Genomic DNA, 13,651 nt, shown 5'->3' on the forward strand with positions numbered 1-13,651 from the left:
ACTCCAGTCCCACAGACCCTTGCCTTGGCCTGAGGCCCACAAAGCCTCCCACAGACAAGACAAAGCGTGGATGTCCAGACAGGATGGCTGTAGGTGGGTTGCCAGCTGCTGTGTGGCTGTTCCCACCAGGCTGCACTACTGTTTTCACCTTCTTCATGGAATGGACAAAAAATCAACACACCCAAAGTGCAGGTGAGACTATAGGTATAGCAGGGAACTTCTTTGCAGTGATAGTGCTCAAATGTAGTTTTGTGGAAGTCATTATCAGCAAGTCCTTAGGTAAAACAGTGCAACTGCAGTGTACCATTTCACTATCTGGTGCTTCCGTGGGATCTGCTCTTGGGATGCTACACAGGAAAGGCAAAAGCTCAGGGGAAGAAAGTCAATAAAAGGTGTCTTATGCAATACAGAAGGCAGGAGCTGGATCTTTTGTTGATGGAGGTAGAGCTGCCTCCATCTCTGTCCTCAGTGCCTAGTTCCATCACCAGAAAGTAGACTGAGTGTGCCAATACAGACATCATTTTTCAGGCCACTGGCACACGATGGGCTGGGGTATTTAACTGTTATTTTTAAGACAGTCAAACTTTTGCAGAGAGAGAGGTCAGATTTTATTTTAGCAAGAGACTGCAGAGGCTGTGGGTAACTGCAATGCCTATTGTGCTCGGCTTGGCTTTAAAGGAGGCTAGTAACCTCGAGCAGGATTAGAGAGAACATGGAAAGGAGAACCCTGAGTTTGGATTAAAGATGCTTAAAAGTCTCTTGTATCAGCAAGCTCTTTTCTCTGGGAGAGATTAAGAGCGCAGTTTCTCTCAGCCACTCTGTTAATCTGGTCTCCATGGAAACAGGATGATGTTAGTGGTGATGCGCTCCCCTAAATGGCTGCTCAGCAGCTGCGTTAGAGGGGCAGACTGGTTTTAGTTTGTCACCCAAATCTGGTTAGCTTGTCCCCTGTCAGTCCCTGACAGCTGCTGCTGGGGGATTTTGTACTGGTAGAACCAGTGCCCTCATGCTGCAAATATTTTGCTGGAGAGTTCACAGACTTAAGTCTTCACACCTCAGTCAGCCAGCCCAGAAAAAAGCCACAGATGTTTACACAGTCACGATTTAACTGGTGCTCCTGAACAGGACAGGCTATGGCTCTCTTGCAAATGTGGCAGAGCTGTATGGCGCCCACCCTCCTACTGCCGGGCGTGACCAAGGTAACTCCTATCGTGGGACCCTATTCACGAGGTCTCCCTGGTTTGCTGCAGTAACCACTCTTGGACAGATATTGCAATGCAGCCTATGGACAAGGCATCGAGCAAGAAGTCAGGAAACTTGCCTTGTCTTAAAGCAAATCCAGCCTTGTAACGTCCAGCCAACAGCAATCACTGAGGCAGACCTTGTGTGGCTTTGCTCTGTGCCTGTCTGTGCTGGGGGCAGAAGAAATGCCTGTCTCAGGAATTCATTCCAAATGCTGGCTAGTCTGGCCTCTAAATGCAAACTGGAGGTGCCAATGTGGCCATCCAGGCTGAGGGTGAAATGGTGGGTGGCTTGTAAATGTTCCCTGCATCTTTCTAAATCCCTTTTCATCCTGAGTCACACACGGAAGGAGCGTGGGTGAGTGCGAGTAGGCAGAGAGAGAGGGATGGTAGGGCTACATGAATTTGGATATGCACATCAGCTATCAAACATAGTGCAAAATTGCTGTGAAAGCAAGGAAAAAAGACAAATTTCATGTCACAGTCTTCAGATGATGAGCTACTGCTGTTACTGTTTTCTGTGTTAGCAAAGTTAAAGTGGGACTTGTTTGCTGAGATGAGCAAGGGGTCTTCTGCATCTCATGTCTCCCCTTCCTAACCCTTCCCTTTTTCTGTCCACTGCTCCACAGTTGCATTTCCCAGTGGATCTCAGCCAGGTGTGTGGGACTGCTGCTGCCTCTAGTCCTTTCAGATCAGCCATGGGTTTGGCTAAAGAAATTTGAAACAAAGCAAACAAAAGATAGATGGCTTTTCTGCCTCTCCGACTCCACCTCCTGCTTCAATAACATTTTATGCCACCTAAATCTGGAACTGTATACTTATAAATGTCATGGAACTGAAGAGTCAGGGGAGAGACTTTATCAGTAGTCTTGTTGGCCTCACTGTCAGCTCAACCCTAAATCAGACCTCAAAGATTTTCATCCTGGAGACAACTCCACAGGGATCCAAGGTTCCCTCGCAGAGCAGCTCACTGGCTTCCTGGGTCCATCTGGAATTGCACTGGAACACTTCCATGGGTGTTCCCTGTAAAACCCATTGTTTTTTCAGCCCATGTGAAAGTTTTCACAGAAAATATGTCTAGTCCAAACAGCCACTTCAGATTTAATATATGAGTGATGACTTGAATAAACCAGCTACAGCAGGACAGTGTCAGCCAACGCCAGGAAGCATATTAAAGAGAGGCTGAGCCCTGGTCTGGCTGTGAGTGAGAGACAGGGCTCTGCTCACCCTGTCCGCGTGGCCCTTTCCCAGCTAGTGAGCCCCGTGGAGGGGTTCTGCAGCCTCATGAATCATTTAAAGAGTCATTCTGCTCTGCAAAGCAGGCAGCAGCTCCCGCGTGGACTATTTCTCAGCAATCGTAATTTGTCCCAGTTTATAAATAAGATGTTTTTCCTTGACTGCCAGGTCCCAGTGACATCTAAAAGGCAAGCTGTGATCTCTATGGCCTGTGAATCATCGCTGATGATGGCGATCCTGACGACTGACTCCTACTTTTGCCAGCTGTACAGCACCAGAGTTTGTGGATGTACCCAGAGAGAGCTCCCTGGCACTATGGAGAGGGAAATGGCCTCTTCCTTCTGGAGCACAGCCCAGAGAGAGATCACCTGGGAGGGCAGAGAGACATCACCTGGGAGGGATGCTTTTATGGGCAGAAGGGTGGTACAGCTCACCATCGCTGTTCCTGGAAGGTATTCCTACCTTCCTGACCTAGCCTCAGGAAGGTTTGGCCTCTCCTTTCCCCTCCCTTCATGTTCAGGCCTTTTCCTAGCACCAAGGCCAGATTAAATCTGAATTTTCTCCTCTCTTGCCCTCAGAACTGCCTGGCCCACATGCAGTCGTATTCAGCAAAAAGGGGAAAACTTTGGCTGTTCTTTGGGTCTCAATATGTCCTCCTGCTCCTCCCGCTGGAGCATCAGCATCTAAGCCTCCATCTCTGGGATGTTTCTCTGCTTGGTTCAGAACTCAGGTAAGTCCTCTGCTCGCTCTGTGCATCAGAGTCCTCTTTTCTGTGGTCATAAGAGCATTGCCCTCTGTCAGAGTGAAGATAACATCGAAAACTCTGGGGCTTAGTAATGGACACCAGCTACATCTTGTGGGGTGAGAAACTGGAACCTGTGCATTTGCTGGGAACAATGCTCAGACAGTGCTGGAGTCCCTGGCTGGTCGGTGAAGTGTTTCGGGTCCTCTGCCTGCCTCTGCTACATTCGTCTGGCACAGCTGATGGTATGTTATTTAGCTGCTCTGCATCTCCAGGATAACAACACCTTGTGGGGGTGAGAGTAGATGTTCACCGGCATTTGTCATCACCTCGGCTGCAAGCACCCTGGGGAGGCCTATAAATAAGTGAGGGGCTGTGATTCAGCAGCCACTGGAGAAGCAGCAGCTGCTACTGTGTCCATTTCATGATTCTTTCAAAAGCTGAAACTCTCTTTGATTTGGGTTTTTGCATTAAATTTGCAAGAGCCCCCTCCACAAATGGAGCAGGGGAAGGTGATCTGCTGTGTCTCCGGGGATGATGGTGTGGTAACGATGCAGCCCATAAGACTGATTGCAAGCTTTACCATAGCACCCTCATTGATGTGCACCTGCTTTCATGTTTCTTTCTTCTTCTGTTAGCTAGGGTGAGTTTTCCTGATGTCTGTTATCACTGGGCAGAGAGGCACTAAAAGAAATTGTTTAGGTCAGGCTTGTGGAGAAGCAACCAGGTATCTGGATGTGTTACCAAGGTAGCAGCACTTCTGCAACTGCAAAGTCAGTGATGGGACTAATATGAGACTGAGTGATCCGAGCAAAAAGCACAACTGTGTACACCTCGAGGCTCTGAGCAGCAAAATTGCAGCTCGGATTTAGGTTCAGATCACCGAGTTCAGCTTTGCCCATTTAATTCACCCAGTGCTTTGGGACATTATTGACAGTCATGCTTTTGTAAGGCTGTATGGGCCCGTGTCTGCTGGGATATGCTGAAGTAAAAGTCCTTTTCTGTGTGCATGTTGGGGGAAAAAAGTGTCTGTGTGTGTATGAACTTCTGTCAGCTACAGCATCGAAGCAGCTCTGCTCTCTGTAACATTTTTATGATATGTCCTCTGCTAAAATAATCTTAGTGAAGGCCTTGGCTTTGTCTCTGTTTGGGAGGGAGGATGTATGTCTGTCCCTTGTGTCAGGGTGTAAATGCCCCCACAGTTTGATGGAGTAAAGCTTGCTGAGCGAAGCTGTCCATTTCCCCACTGATGAAAGTGGGAAGATGTTTTGTGGGCAGTGGGAAGGGGAATCAGTCGGCCCAGAGGGAGGTGAACAGTAACCATCAGAGCACACGTGAGACCTGCAATGCCCTCGGAGATCCCCTCGGAGATCCCATGTGGACCCAACAGCAGCAGCACTGAGCTCCACTGCCGGCTCAAAGCTACCTGGATGTCAGTCCCACAACGTGTTTGCAGCTTGGTGAATGAAGACACGCTTTGTGCCCTAGATGAGAACATGGGGAAACAGCCACAGAGGCATCCCATAGGCTTCTTGCTGAAGCACAGACAGTGCAGAGGGAAGATCTCTTGGCCAGGTCATCCTGTGGCTCTCACCCTTTCTAATGAATCCTTGTTCCTGGTGGCCACTCAGCCCTTCTGCTTTCAAGTCAACAAATTACAAAAAAGGTAAAAAGCAGAGAGGAGGAGAAAAAGACAGAATGATATATTTTTGTGCACACTCTCCCTCTCCCTCTTCATTCTTTTGAGCCATTTTTAACCCAAGCTAATTCAGCTGGAAATATTAATAACCCTATAAGGACGCCACCTCCTTGTAATGAAGTGTAAAGGTCACTTCTGCTCAAATCACACAACTCTTTCATTTTGTTCTCTGCAAGGAACAGCTCCTCTCTTTAATTATTCAGTTTGCTTTTATATTGCAGTCGCTGCTCTCTTGTCTCTAATCTCTGACACTTCCCCATTACGCAAGCCCCCGGGAGGCTGGGCGATGCGGCCTGCTGGGTCACACCGAGGACCGCGGATGCTGTGAGCAGCAGTTGGGACTTGCCTGTGGGAGGAAGGAAAGGCTGGATGTGGAGAAGAAGAGCTGATGCTTGGTTTTCAGAGTTATTTCTTTGATGGTGTGGGTCTGCCGGTGTTTCGTCAGGGTGCAGGCATTATAAAATATGTTAATTTTTGGTTGAGTTAAATTCTTATGCATGAAGTGTCACTTGACGTGATGGGAAGGAGAGGGCCTGGAGGGGAGCTGGGGCATTCCTGTCCTCTGGGCTCACCTGATGGGTGGATGGAGGTGGGAGGCTGTGGGATGGGAAGTGACGTACTTCCTTACAAGGCCCTGAGATGAAACAAAACCTCTGGAATCAGTCAATGTCCTCAGTCCTCAGGTATCTCTTGGCCCATGATGGCCATGGCCAGGGAGAACAGAGAGACAAATCACAGCAGCATGCTGCGAACGTGAGCACTCCTGGGACAGGCCATGGGAGTCACCAGCACAAAAACGGGTGATGGATTTGGGGAAAGCTGTTCTCTGGGGATGAATCTGGGGTCACATGCAAGTTCTTCTTGGACAGGTGCTCAAGAAAGGGCTGGAGAACAGTGCCAGCAGGACGACATCATAGCTCCCCACCGCCCCCAGGAGAGGCTTTAGGTTCTTCCCTACTCCATGCTGGCACCCAGCAAGTCTTCCCAGGAAAGCTGCAGCACCCAAACCACGTGTTCTCTGCTATCCTCCCATGTGGGAGCACCTCCTATCACCCTTCTCCCAGGACCTTACTCATGTCTCTGGAGGGTGGTGGGGCCCTGGCTGGGGTGGTCCTTTCTCCCTGCTGGGGCCACCAGCCGTCACTTTCCCAAGGGTGCCGTAGGGAGTCTAAGACCACAGGCAGTGAGGCAAGAGACTGCTTGGGAATCTGTGAGGTCCTGCAAGATCTTCAGGGGCTGGAAGGGGCTATTTCAGTGGCTGAGATGATTATTGCACTAATTATTACTGTGGCATCCTAAATAATTAATAACCATAATTAATTGATGGACCCAAGAGAGGCAGAAACAACTTCTGTGGTGGCTGTAACCCCTCCCTCCCCCAAGCACTGCTCCCTCCAGAACTTCTCTGCAGTGTTTTATCTCCCTGAATGTTTAAATGGCTTGAGCAGTGTGGGGTTTCCTCCATTTCCCCTGGGACTCCTTATTCTCTGCTCTAATTACAACACCACAGCAGCTGTTAATGGCCACAAATAAACACAGGTCCTCAGTAGCTGGGATGAGTTAAGGTTTATATAATCATGTGAAGATTTGAGACCTGAAAACCCTTTCACTGTGCACTGCATTAATCATTTAAAAGGAGCCTGACGGATAATTTTTGCATGTGTATGTGGTGGTTTTCTTTTTTCCCCACTCCCCATGGAGTCCAGCTGTTGTTGGCTATACTTGGTGTGCTCAGCACCAGCCAAGCCACTGCTAAAGCCAAAATGATTTCTGAAGACTCATGTTCACATTAATCTGGTGATGCACTCATACAAGTCATGCACTGTGCAAGAAGCATACCAGGACCTCCAATGAGAACACGTAAAAGTTTTGCTTGCTAACGGTAAGACATATTTCATGGTATGAGGAGTCTCACACCGAAAGGACAGAACTGGCACAGTAATTTCCAAATTATGGCTGGCAGCTGAGGCACAGAGACGTGAAGCAACTCTGGCACCAAGACATGGGAAGTCTAAAGAAGAGCATAGCACCGACTGGCTCTTTGGCCGAGGATGGAGATGTCCTCTTCCAAGCTGTGCTAGTGCCAGTGGTTTTCCCTCTCATTGCCCCTTTTGGACATGCTGCAGGAGCAGTAGCATCATGGTTAAGTCAAGTCACCAATTTAAGCTCCGAAGCTACTTTCTCTGATGTTGCCTGGACACTGGGCTTCAACAGCAGCCACCCTTGACACAACCAGCTGCAGAAGATAACTGCTGTCCATAGCATAAGTTGTGTACCAGCGTCATCCCTCACTCCCTTCCCTTCTATGATTGCTCTAGCAGACCATTAACAGCAGCGCAGACCAGATCAGGGCACAGTTTGCTCTGCGTGGAGCTACAAATGTAGCTTGGTTCCAGCTGACAGGCTTATATGACCTCATCTCTATAAAACCTCATCTTAAACATGCACCACTCATTCATTCAAAACCTCACATGGACGTAAAAACCAGAGTTCAAAAGCTGTAACTTTACAGAGATAGGGGAGGGAAAAAAATAGCTGTGAGTTTTTAGGTGAAAATCCAAAACCATTTGACTGTGGTTTTGCAGATGCGATTTCTATGCCGCATCCAGGATGAACTTTGGAGGGTACAGCGTGAGGTTTGACACCTCTGCTGCCACCATCCTCCTTCCAAGCTCCTAAGCGTGGCTCATGGTAACAATATTTAAGGATATCAAAAAGTCCTAGAAGAGAAAGGATAGAAGGAAAAATAATCAGGGTTAGAGTGCTGACAACGGGGGAAGAGGCTGAAAGTGTGGGAGGCTATGGCCAGGGTGGCTGAAATGCCACTTTCCAAAGTCATCATTTAGGCAAAAACAGTCTTCTGGCTGAAGATGTGGACTGTTTTAATAATGAAGATTAGAGACAGAAGCTGAGAAAACAAGGGGACTTGCTCAGGCCTATAGGTAGTAATGCTCTGAGTAATTCCTGTCCTAAACCTGTTTGTTTGAAAGCACCTCTGCTGAAATAGATACAGCAGGTATCCCTACTGTAATTACCGGCATTGCAATTAAGGAAACAAATGCCAGCTTTTTCTCCTGGTCTTGTTTAACACCCCAGATGTCTGGTGTGGTACTATCTTGCTCTTTGGTGGATGGTCTGTGCTGTGCAGTGACAGCCTCACCTGGGTGGGAACACTAAGCTCTGGCATGGGGGGGGTGGCAGAGCTGTCTGTAACCTGGGGGAACAGATGGCACTGCCTGACAAACGCAGACTGTCCCCCCCTTCCCTGCTCCTTTCTGCTGCAAATTGAGGCTTTAAAAAGGATTGATGGGGCTAACAACAACCTCATCTAGGATGACTCTTTGGGGGATTAATGGCTAGTCGCTGGGGAAAGGTTTAATGGTCCAAAGAGATCAGCAGTCTCAAGCCAGTTTATTAATCAGTCGGGGCTAAGGCCATTATAGCTTAATGGCTCAGCTTGCATGGGGGCAGAGGAGGCACGGGTGGCAGTGATCCATCTGCACAGAAACAAACCAGACAAAGCAAGGAGATCCCTGGGATCCAGTACAGAAACTCGCTGATTGTCAGGGATTAAGATTTAGCAAGGAAATGCAAAGAGAAAAAGGAGTGATGGGCTTGTTTCATTTATGCCTGACATGCTGCAACCCACCTCCCTCCCTCCCTGCTGCAGTGACTCCTGAACAAGCCCATGGGCTCCCAGCCAGCTTTGTCTCTAGCAATGGCCACTAGACACCACTGCTGTGGCCTGGATAGTTGGGGACTACTACTGGGAGAGGAAATTTCTTTCTAACACTTTGTTCAGAGATCAGGTTTCTGCTCTGGAGTGTGAAAACTGAGGTTCTTATTATTTTTATCACAGCAAGTCGAAGCACAGAAGCTATTCTTATTCATATAAATGTCTAATCCTACTCTGATTCCTCCTGAGCTGTTGCATTTGCTTTGATTACTTTTTCCAGTTATAGCTAAAATTAATTTTGCAGTATAATAATCTGCCTTTACAATGCAGCAGTCCCTGAGATGAGGAGAGGAGGCACTGAGCAGGTCCTGCTACGGACCCAGTCCCGTACTGGGGCTCAGGGAAGGCTTGGCTGTGTCCTGGCTGCCCCAGAGCAGTTAGATGCCATCTGTATGGGGTCTCAATGCCTGCATCTAATTATTTGCTCTTCAGTTTAGAGGGTATTCTATAGCAGGATGTCTGAATACAGCACAGGGACAAAGTAATTTCCCCTGGGGCACAGTGTGGATGAACAGCGGGATCACTGGGGAAGGGGACCTGCTCCCAGGTACTGGAGGTGTCTGGAGCAATTTTCAACTGCCTCCATGCAGTGGGACTGGGTAGGAGCCACTGACTTATTCTGGCCAGGACGGGGTCTGGGAAATATTACAGCAAGCTGGTATGGGTGGCTTGGGGTCAGTAGGCTCTTTACTTGCCTGAAAGTGAGGTCCCTCTGCTTCATCCTCACTGAGTCTGTTTTAAGCAGCCTACAAAGAGTCTGAACTTCTGAGAAAAGCTCTGGCTTTGCTCTAGAATCTGATCACAGTCAGAAGTTGTTTCTACTCTGATACATTTTTAGGTGGCCAAAATTTTATATTATTTTTTGATTTTTTTTTTTTTTTGGCTGTACTTGCTCCCTCCAAAGTCATGAACTACACGTGAAAGTAGATGCCTTATCTGCATTCATCAGCTGCCTTTTTGGATAAAACCTCTAAACTCATATTCTGCTCCTCCTCTTTCTTCCCGTAAATGCAGGTATCAGCCATATGCATTTCTGCTCCCTTGAGACCCTTGCTGATTCACTCTTGCTTCCCTCTGTAGAGCTCCTGGAGAACCTGGAGCTCTGGCTGGCCTAAGGTGGTGAAAACCAGCACACCCCATACACTCAGTGCCCCAGGCTGAACAAACATCATGTACAGCACTACAGGTTTCTCTCAACTCAGTGTTTTCAAGAGTCTCTGAGACAAACTCTTCCCTGGAGAGAAGCCTGGACATTCAGCAGTTGAAAGCTGCTTCTGCAAGAGATAGTTGGTGGCAAAAAGTGTGTGTGTGTGTGTGTGTGTGTGTGTGTGTGTGTGTGTGTTTGTGGCTTATGGAACAAAGAGGGAGAGCAACCTCCTGTGTCTTCGGATGGTTTCTGCACATCACTTAATAAGATTTCCAGTTTGCAAGGGCAGTAGCCTAAATTTAATTAATCACAGAGCAGGAAGAAGGTGGCAGGCACCAGGGACAAGCTGAATTAATGGAGTCCCCTTTCTGGAGTGCTGTGCCTGGGTCTCACTGGTTTTTATCCACCTTTTCACCAGTGGGATGGTGTCTGTGGACTCAGTTTTCTGTACTTTTGCATCCCAAACATTCCAAACAAGATATTTCTATTGCTTTATCTAATGAAGGATGGGGATCCATGTGTAGCATGCTGTGAGCTGTGAGTCTATAGGATCAATCAAAACTTGGTTATGAGATTTTGTAGCATGTGGCAGAACTTTATGCCACTAGTTCAGCTTCAGAGGTGACAGTTCCTGGTGGTCTTGCTTTTTTATGGCTATAGAGACTCATGCTATTGAGTCTGATAATGATGTTGGCAAGCTAACACATGGACCTATCGCTCAAATTAATCCAATATAAAATCTGCTGGGTTCTGATTCTTGAAGACCAAGGGCTGTAATAGCTGGGGGAGCTGTAAGAGCCAATAAGTAACTCCTTCACATGAGCCTGAAGTCTCTGTGCACCAAGTGGAATTGGAAGAGCAGAGCTTCCTCAGATGAGGTATGCTGGCCCTACCTGGACCTCCTCTTAGAACAAATTCTGAGGTTCCCTGGGAGATGAAGAATGCATTGAGAAAAATATGTTAGAAATATGCTGAACTATGTTTCAACCTGCTGAGTTTCCCCCTAATATAAACATATGGTGCTGAATTTAAATTCAGGTCCTAAACACTGTAGAAATGTTGGCTGCCTATAGTCCACGTGGAATGGTGACCCTATAACCCCTAAACCCAGCAACATGTATTAATGGCTTATCTGAAATCTCTGTAGCAAACATTTCAGTCTCTTCAGCCAGGGAGAAGTGGGTTACTTTGTGAATATCAATGCAGATCAAATAAAACTCATCTCAAGGACAAATGTATTTGTTCTGAAAACTTGGCCAAAGAAATCAGAAATGGTTCTTTAAAATGTATCAGCCTAGAGCAAGTTTTTATCTTCCTTTCTGAGCAGTGAAAGTTGGTGATCAAGCCATAATTTGAAATATGTGGTAGGATACAGCAAAATCAATGCCATTGAAAATGATTTGCAGTTTGGACATATGGATCTGAAGATTTGACAAAAACATGTTCTCTGTTCTACAGACATCAGGCTGTTTTCCTTTCATGTGACTTCATATATACGTAGCCACCCTGGCTTGTTTTCCACTGATCACAACTGCTCTTGTGTTCTCTTTGATGAATCCACTTGCTTGGTTTATTTTGTTTGGTTTTGTTTTGTGGGTTTTTTTGTTGGTTTGGTTTGGGGTATTTTTTGGGGGGATCATATTGGGCACGATTTTAAGTGTTTTGGGAAAGGAATAGTTATTTTATTTCCTTCATTTGGCATAACTGGGTCATCAATCTCAGAAAAGCATGTACAAGGTGCCTAAGTAGAGAGAAACAAAGATGCAATTGCTGTTTTCTTCCTTTGCTTATGTAAAATGAAAGTAGAAGTCTTGCCGTGTTTAAAAATCCTCTTTTCTCCTCTGGAGTGAAGTGATTTACGCCTGCAGCAGGAATAGGTACCTTCTGGTTCCAGGGTACGTGGAACAATCCCAGGGCTATCAGCAATGTTGGAAAGGGAGAAGGAAAGGAAGGAAGATGATGACTCACAAGAACTTTCCTTGTCTGTTATGATTTTGCTTTGTCGTTCTGTGTTCTCTGGATGGCTTAGGGAGAGATGCTTTTCCCTCATCTATAATTTGCTGCCAGATGAATATCTTGAGAAGCAGAATATTGAGAAATCTTGGGAAACTAATGAGAAATGCCTGAATGAGCCTGGCATGTTTCTCTGCTCAGCTGTTAGGCTCACAGTGGTGTTGGGCAGAGGGGGCATGCAGGGACTTTGAGACGGTTTCACAGAGTTGTGCAGTTCCTTTTGCTTTTTGGTTTAGTACTAAAATAGGACAAGGGGTAGTGGTTTTAAAGTAAAAGAGGGTAGATTCAGACTAGATATAAGGAAGGAATTTTTTACAATGAGGGTGGTGAAACGCTGGAACAGGTTGCCCAGAGAAGTTGTAGATGCCCCATCCCTGGAAACATTCAAGGTCAGGTTGCACAGGGCTCTGAGCAACCCGATCTAGTTGAAGATGTCCCTGCTCATAGCAGGGGGGTTGGGCTAGATGTTCTTTAAGCCTGTTTCCAACCCAAACTATTCTATGATTTCATGATTCTACCGGCTTGGGTAAAGCACCAACATATGGTCTTACCCACAGATTTAGTCACCTAGCATCGTACACATTCTTTCGAGGTGTGATAGTTCTAGCTTACTAAATTCTTCCTACAGCTTGTTCTTCTCACCTGTTGTCTTGACTTTTTTCCCTGAGATGTCGATCTCTGTTGGACACTGCTGGGGGCTGGCTGAAGCTCTGTAATAGAAGGGTTGGTCGGTAAAGGACAATTCCTGGAGAGGAGCAATAGATCTCCATTATGGCAAGGACCACAGCAGGTACCTACCATTTTTAAGATGCAGACTGTAAACTCTTGGGTAGGGATTTCTGTTTTTCTGATCTGGTGAGTCTCTGCTGCCATATATATTCTTTGAGGCTACTGGGAATTTCTATGGCTAAAATGGGAGAAGGGTGTAGGCCCAGTTCTGCCTTAAAACTGATTTCAGATCTGCCTGAACCTGGTCCAGCTGTCAATATGGTAAAAGACTTTTTTTTCCCTTTATGATAGACACAGCTGAAAGCATGGCTACCAGCATCCCTGAAGAGTGTGATTTTGAAAAACAGATTGCAGTGTGAATGCCTGAACTGCTGCCACAGGTATTTCTTTGACCAGACCTAATAGTATTTCTCCAGGAAGAGTGGCGTATGCAAGGAAGCTAGTACTCCACTCCCAGATGGGAAGTTTTGCCTTCATCCTGGCTATGATTCACGATTTACCCTGAGGAGATGAGAACACCGAGAGAAGCAGAATAATGTGAGGGAGACACGTGTGTTTCACCTTGCATTTGGAAAGGGAAGGTGTCAGAAAAGATTGCCTTAGGAGGTTTGTAAGGGCCAGTGACACGAGAGATGCAAATCAGCCCAATGGCAGCCTAGCAATGGCTCAACCTTTCCCTACAGCCTGTTTTGCTCGTGTGTGTGACAGAAGCTATTGCAAAGCTGGATTTCCGTGTTACTGCTACACATGAGGGACTTATCACCTTCCTTGGGCCTTTCACGCCGCAGACTGATGAAGGGCAGGAAGCTTATGGCAATAGACTGAAAGTCCTATCCCAGCAGCTGTGAAACACAAGTCACTACTTTGTTATTCCATGGAGTCTGTGACTGGCCTTGAAAGAGCATGCTGACACGCACAGGTGCCATCTTTTGTGCACTGCGGTTGCTTTCTCTTGGAGCCCTACAGACCTGTCATGGGATATGTATCATCCAGAAACCTCACCCAGGGGCACCCACCATATGCCCTGTGGATTTCGCACCACATGCAACTTGGATTGATAAGATGGGTCTGTGCCTTCTCCCCTGCTCCTGTAAACCTGGCTGGTGCA

Source organism: Strix aluco, chromosome 10 (genome assembly GCF_031877795.1).
Source record: "Strix aluco isolate bStrAlu1 chromosome 10, bStrAlu1.hap1, whole genome shotgun sequence".
Taxonomy (NCBI): Eukaryota; Metazoa; Chordata; class Aves; order Strigiformes; family Strigidae; genus Strix; species Strix aluco.